Source organism: Suricata suricatta, chromosome 3 (assembly GCF_006229205.1).
Source record: "Suricata suricatta isolate VVHF042 chromosome 3, meerkat_22Aug2017_6uvM2_HiC, whole genome shotgun sequence".
NCBI lineage: Eukaryota > Metazoa > Chordata > Mammalia > Carnivora > Herpestidae > Suricata > Suricata suricatta.
In genome coordinates this window covers 174,244,998-174,251,115 of record NC_043702.1, presented here as the reverse complement: position 1 = coordinate 174,251,115, position 6,118 = coordinate 174,244,998, and the positions used below count along the sequence as shown (strand labels likewise).

At 64.6% G+C, this 6,118-nt stretch overlaps 1 protein-coding gene across 1 annotated transcript in view; it reads right to left on the bottom strand.

Moving 5' to 3' along the window:
- LOC115287209 (rho guanine nucleotide exchange factor 2) overlaps nt 1–6,118 on the bottom strand; it is a 26,450-nt gene that overhangs the window by 16,734 nt on the left and 3,598 nt on the right. The window lies entirely within an intron of this gene.

Genomic DNA, 6,118 nt, shown 5'->3' with positions numbered 1-6,118 from the left:
GGGCCCCGGCCTACCTGGCCCCGGCGGCTGGGCTGCCTCCGGTGGGCGCTCATGTCCCCGGCTGTGGCCCCGGCGTCCTCCCCGCACCTCCCAGCCCTGCTCCTCTCGCCCCCGGGCTGCCGCGCGCTCCTGCGAGCTGGGGAAGATGCGCAGAGGAGGCAGCGGGCGCAGCAGAGGGTGCCAGCTCACCAGCGCGCTCCGATCTATGGGAGTTAGCTGCTCTTATAACCATGACAACGGGTGTCGTGGGCTTGCAGTCACGGTGGGGGGCAGGAGAGCCCCTTCTCAGATTGGCTGGAGGGCGGAATGCCTCCACTGTCACCCCCACCCAGCGGTCAGGACCCCACTCAAGGGCCCCGGTGGGAGGCCAGAGCCTGGTCACTCCTCCTCCCCGGCTCTTTGAGGAAGGAAGCGCAGCCCATGGGTCTCCTTCCTTCCTTCTTTCCTTCCTTCCGGCAGGAAGCCCGACTTTTATTCCTCACACCGCCCTCCAGAACCTAGGCTCGTGCCTGGTGCTGCCCACCAGTCCCTCCCATCCTGAGTCCCTCCTGGCATCTACCCTCCACCCTCTGGCTGTGATACTCGTCTTCCGCCAACAGAAGGCACAGAGTACCTTCCTCGGCGCCTCGGAGGCTGGCTTCCCGTCCCGCCCCCCCCCCCCCCCCCCCCCCCCCCCCCCCCCCCCCCCCCCCCCCCCCCCCCCCCCCCCCCCCCCCCCCACAGCCCCAGCCTCTGCAGGCCAGGTCCTTCTGGGTCCCTCAAGTCCCTAAGCTTCCCCAAGGGCCTGAGAAGGTGGGAAGACGGGCTGCCTTTCTTCCCGCCTATTCCAGGTCCTTCCTTGGCGGTCACCTCTTACCCCTGGAGTCCCTCTACAGAGAGGGCAGCGCACAGGACAGGGGCCCTCCCCACCCCCCGCCACCCTGCCCCCACCCAGACTTCCGAGCTCTCAGGAACCAGAGTGGGGTTCGTATTCCCGAAGCTGAGAGCAGACGACCTAAGGTGGGGGACACTGCCCAGGGCCTCGGGGCAGAGCATGTAAGCCAGGAGAGCCCTCGGCCTGGGCCTGACCGGGCCCCTGCACGCAGCGGCTGGGCGGCTGGGGGAAACCACAGCGGGCTGGTGGCCCGAGCTCGGGGCAGAAAGGGGAAGTGTGGGGACGCTGAGTCAGCAAGCAGCACAGGGGCCACCGTGCCCTAAGGTCTCTGGGGTCCAGGGTCCTCCCCTCACCCCTACTCAGCCCTGCCAGCCAATAAGCAGAGGCCGCGGGGTCTGCTCCCCACTTCCCATCACCTGCTTTCCTGCTCCCGGCCTCCTCTTCCCATTTCCTAGTCTCCTCCCCTCCTCTGGGTCATTCTCCAACCCCCAGCCTTCCCCTTCCCCCCTCCCCCCACTCCCAGGCCTGGTTAGGGAAGTTGACCCTTGCAGCCCTGGCCTCCAGTGTCCCAGACCTCCATTCTTCTCCTCTGGTACCTACCCATCTGAACCTCTAGAAAATTCTCCCTTTGGGCTAACTTCCACCTGTCTTGCCCCAAATTACAGCTCCTCAGGAGATCAAATCCTCCTCTGAATCACCACCTTACAGGACCCCGAGGACCAGGTCCCTCCGGCTCTCCCCACACACCCCTCCGTTCCTGCACTCCAGCCTCCATGAGGACACCAATGAGAAGTCTAAGCACTCACTGTGCTTGAACTGAAAGTAGCAAACCATCAAACATGAAAATCAGATGGGGAAAACCACGTCTGGAAGGGGTGGTGGTGTGGGCCCGCCCCCATGCAGCTCCCCTCCCCACCCCACCCCCGCGCCCTCCGCCACCTGGAGGCCCCCCCCTTGGACAGAGGCAGCAGACAGCAGAGGGAGGGCGAGGACGGAAGGCCAGGGCTCAGGGCGTCTGGGCCCTTCTCTAACATCGATGCCCCACAGAAGGCCCGGGGGCCTGGGGCCCGGCCCCTCCACTCCCCACACTCACCCTCTCTCCAAGGGGCCCCCTCTGTAGGTGAGCCAGCCACGGGCAGCAGCCGCAGCAGCACGTCCCACCTCGGGCAGCCAGCGGCCCTGGCACTGCCTAGTGCTATTGTCCTGGCGCAGCCTGTGCCCGCCCCGGGGCCCAGCCGGAAGGATGGAAGGACCCAGGACTGCCGCTGGGGGTTGGCTGCTCCTGAGATGTGGTGGGGGCACCCGCTTCTCATCCTCCTCTCTCCTGGGTAATTCTGAGGACGGTCCTGCTGGGCTCCTAGCCACCCGCAGTAGCCCGTGGGGCAAGCACTGGGCCATGACCCCCGGGGACCCGCACCGCCCACGCCCAACATGCAGAAGCCCTTCCTTCAGGGTGCAGTCCTCCGACTGGTCAGCCCTGCTCGTTCGCCCCACGGAACCTCGAGTTGGGAAGCGGGGAGGAAGGCAGCCTGTCCAACAGGCACTGGGCGCAAGGGAGGGGAGGATGACTGAGAGGAGGCATGATGAACACGGAGGCCCAGGGTCCCCGCAGCACCCTCGCCCCACTCTGGGGACCCCTCAGTCCTCCCCTCTTGTTTCTCCTCCACTTCCTTTGAGCCTACACCCTGCGGGTTTTCTCTGGAGGCCGGAGAGGCCAGCCCAGAGTCCCCTCTATGGTCCCCTTAGATCGTGGTCACTTGGGGGAAAGAGACAGGCGAGGGGCCGAGGGCTCCCGTCTTCCCCTCCTTGGCACTGTGCCTCCCTGGCAGCAATGAGGAAAATGGTGATGGATGTGAGGAAGGCACTGCCACAGCTGGGCGCCCCGTGGGCAGCACTGGCTGGCAGAGCCCCCCAGGTGGGCGGGCACCTCTCCGGGCAAGGCCCCGGGGCTCGCTCCTCCACCGGGCGTCCACACCACGACCTCTGGGGCAGTCACGTGGTGCCCAGAATCGCCTCTGCCCCAGCTGCGACCGGCCACAGCCCCTTCCTCAAAACGGTGAGGCCCCTGCAGGGTGACCAGAAGGCATGGGAATCCCAGTCCCCCGCGGCCCAGGACCTGGCCAGCCGGGGTGCAGTCATAGGCTGTGGAGGGCACGGGGCCATGGGACAGGGGTTTTGGGCTGAGAAATGGGGAGACAGACGGTTCCTGGCCATGGGGCTGAGGAGGAGGCTCGGGACAGCCTTGGCCTGGCTCTGGTCCTTTATGAGCTTCTAGGGACAAGATCAAGACAGCGGGCCGAGGAGAAGGTGGCCAAAGCCAGAAACACAACACAAAAAGGCATCACCGGACACACAAAGGCACTTAATAAATGCTTGCTTGATGAATGAGGGTGACACACCAGACAACGCGGGTGGAGGGGGCACACTGGCGAAGCAGAAGAGGGGCACCAAGGGCCATGGGGAATAAAATCAGGCTGGGGACCCTGAGACTCCGGCATCCTGGACCCTAGCCTGCCCCCTGCCTGGCCACACCTGTCGGGTCAGGAGAGAGACAGCAGAGGGGAGGGGGAGAGAGGCAAACAGACGGGCATTTGTGTAGGCGAACAACAGCGGTGCCAGGACTCCCTGCCCTCCTGGCACAGGGCAGGCCGGCTGGGCTGGGGGGGGGCAGCTGCTGCCCGCACCCCTCCCCCAAGACACACAAACAAACCCAGAAGGGTCCAGCCAGCCTCCCTCCGCTATTTCTCTCCCCAGCTCCAGGAGCCCTGGCCAATCTGCTCTCTCAGGCTCCTAGACGGCCCTCAAACCAGAGATGGAAGCTAAAAATGGAACTACTTCCAGAAAACTCGAGCCCCCTAGGCTGGTGACCACTGCTCAAAACAGTAACCCAGAGCATCTGGGGACAGACAGCCACACCCCACCCCCACCCCACCCCACCCCCGACACGGTTCACACATTCAGATCTGTGCCCTCCAGGATCCAAGGTCGGGTCCGGGGCAGCCAGGACTGAGCTCATGCCCCCCTCTCGAGCCTTCCAGGCACGGGCAGCCCCTGCAGCAGCGACGTCCCTTCCTCGGTGCTGTCCCAAACCTCTGTGGCCCCTAGAGCCTCTTCCTAGGCCGCTGAATGCTCCAACCTCCTGGGGACCCCCAGTTCCTGCAAAACTTCCGGCAAAACTGCCAGCCCCGGGGCAGCCCCTCCCTGCTCACCCAGCCCTCCTCTCCGGGCCCAGCCCCTCGCCCAGTCCACCCTGCACACAAAGCCAGCCACCTCTCCTTACTCAGAACAAAGAAATCGCCTCTCCCTCTCTCCCACTCCAGCCGCCCCACACACGCCAGCGATGGGGGCCTGGGGACTCCAAGGGCACCCCAGCCTCCAGGGCCGTCCTGGGGACCCCTGCTCGCTCACAGACAGGACAGGACCCTTGTTCTGACACACACGAAGGTTATGACGTGGGGCAGGTGGGGGGAGAGCAGAGGCCACTGGGAAAGGGGCCTGCTGGGTTTGGGGCCAGGGAAGGTAGGAAGCAGAGAGAAAGGGGCGGCAGGGACAGACGCGTGGGGAGGGGGCCGCAGTCAGCCTCTGTGGAGCCAGGAGGAGCGGGTGTGCGGCTCCCTCACAATCTCTCCTTCTCGGAGACGTCCCTGGGGCAAGGAAAGGGGCAGGGGTGTGGGCCTGGGGCTCGGTCTGACCCGTCCCTCCAAATAGGTAGCAAGGGACACCGTCTTCCTCAAATAATCTCATTTCCAGCAGGGCCCCTCCACTTCCCACCGCAGTATAAAAAGAAAGGAGACAGCTGGTGTGCTGGGGGAGGGGGAAGAGGGGACCCAGGGTTTGTTGGCCAAGTACCAACTCCCCCCTTCTGCAACCACAGCTTTCCGGAGGCGGCCCTCCCCTTCCGACCAGCCCAAACCGACAACCACCCTCCTCTCTGGCGGCGCGTTGCCCTTAGATCCACCCACTCAGTCCCCCCAAGCTCCCACTCCCCAAACCACAGCAGGCCCCAGGACAGACCGGGCCCCAGGCCCCCCCCCCGCCCCCCAGGTACTAGAAAGATCAAGGCATGAGGACCCAGGTACCTCTCCCAGCTCCTTCCAGTGAAGGACCCCAGTATCTACCCTCCCAGAGGCTCTGTCTACACCCCTCTCCAGGTCTGCCCCCCACGGCTCCCTCTTGGCTTTCCTTTTTAGGGTGGAACCAAATTTCCGTGGTTTCAAAAAACCTCTCCGCCCCCCGTTGGCTCTACTCCAGGGTCTCAGCTCAAACAGTTGAAAAATAAACAGACTTTCAGGGCTGGGGCCTGGCCCGGCCAGGGTTGAGGAGCCGCCTGCCACCCCGCAGCTCCGGCACACTTCCTGTCTTAGGCTCTGCTCAAATCCCCAGTTGCCTTCTTCTTGCCAGAATCTCATCGCACTCCCCCCTCGGCCCCCTGAAGGGAAAGTTCCAGGACGGAACCTCTCCCAACTCAGCCTGGAGACAGGTAGCCCCGCTAGGAATTAGGAGGAGTGTGGGAGGGCTTTCCACCATTTTCCAGGGCTTCCAGAGGGCACTGCCCTCTTGCTGCAAGTGCTGTGGGGGCAGTGAGCACAGGCTGGGGACCCAGGGTGGGGCACTAGGGGCAGAGGGAAGCCAGAGATTAAACCAGCTCTTGGCGGGGTCCTGATAATGGGTACAGTGTGGCGCCCTGGCTGCTGGGAGGCGCGGCTGCATGCCACTGGGGGCTAGCTCTAACTTGCTCTTACACCTCATTTCCTGGGGTCTGGGGTGTGCAGAGGTCTTGGCCTTTGAGGGTGGGCCTGGCTACAAAGACAGGGAATAAAGGGTACTTGGGAAGGAGTGAGGCCAAGGATAATTACATCCCAGACTCTGGAAATGGAAGGTGAGTGGGTCCCAGGAGGAAGAGACAAGAGCCAGGGAGAGGAGGAGGGGCAGCAGGGGCCCAGAGCCGGCGGCCCGGTACCCTCAGGGTTTCAGGCAGGGAGAACCGGCGGCTCGGATGGTGGCGGGTCAGGCAGGGACCGCGACCCGAGGCCCGCTGTTCCAAAAACAGGTGTGCTCAGGGCCCGGAGGACGGAGGAAAGGATCCCAGCTACACAAAGACCTCTGCTCCCCGCGCCTGAGGGTGACGGCTGGTGGGGGGAAGTACGCCGTCCCGAGCCCAGCCACCCGCCCACCGGAGGGGAGAAGTGAATCACGGCTGGAAAGTCCATCCGCGGGGGGTGGGGAGGGCTGACTTTTGTCTGG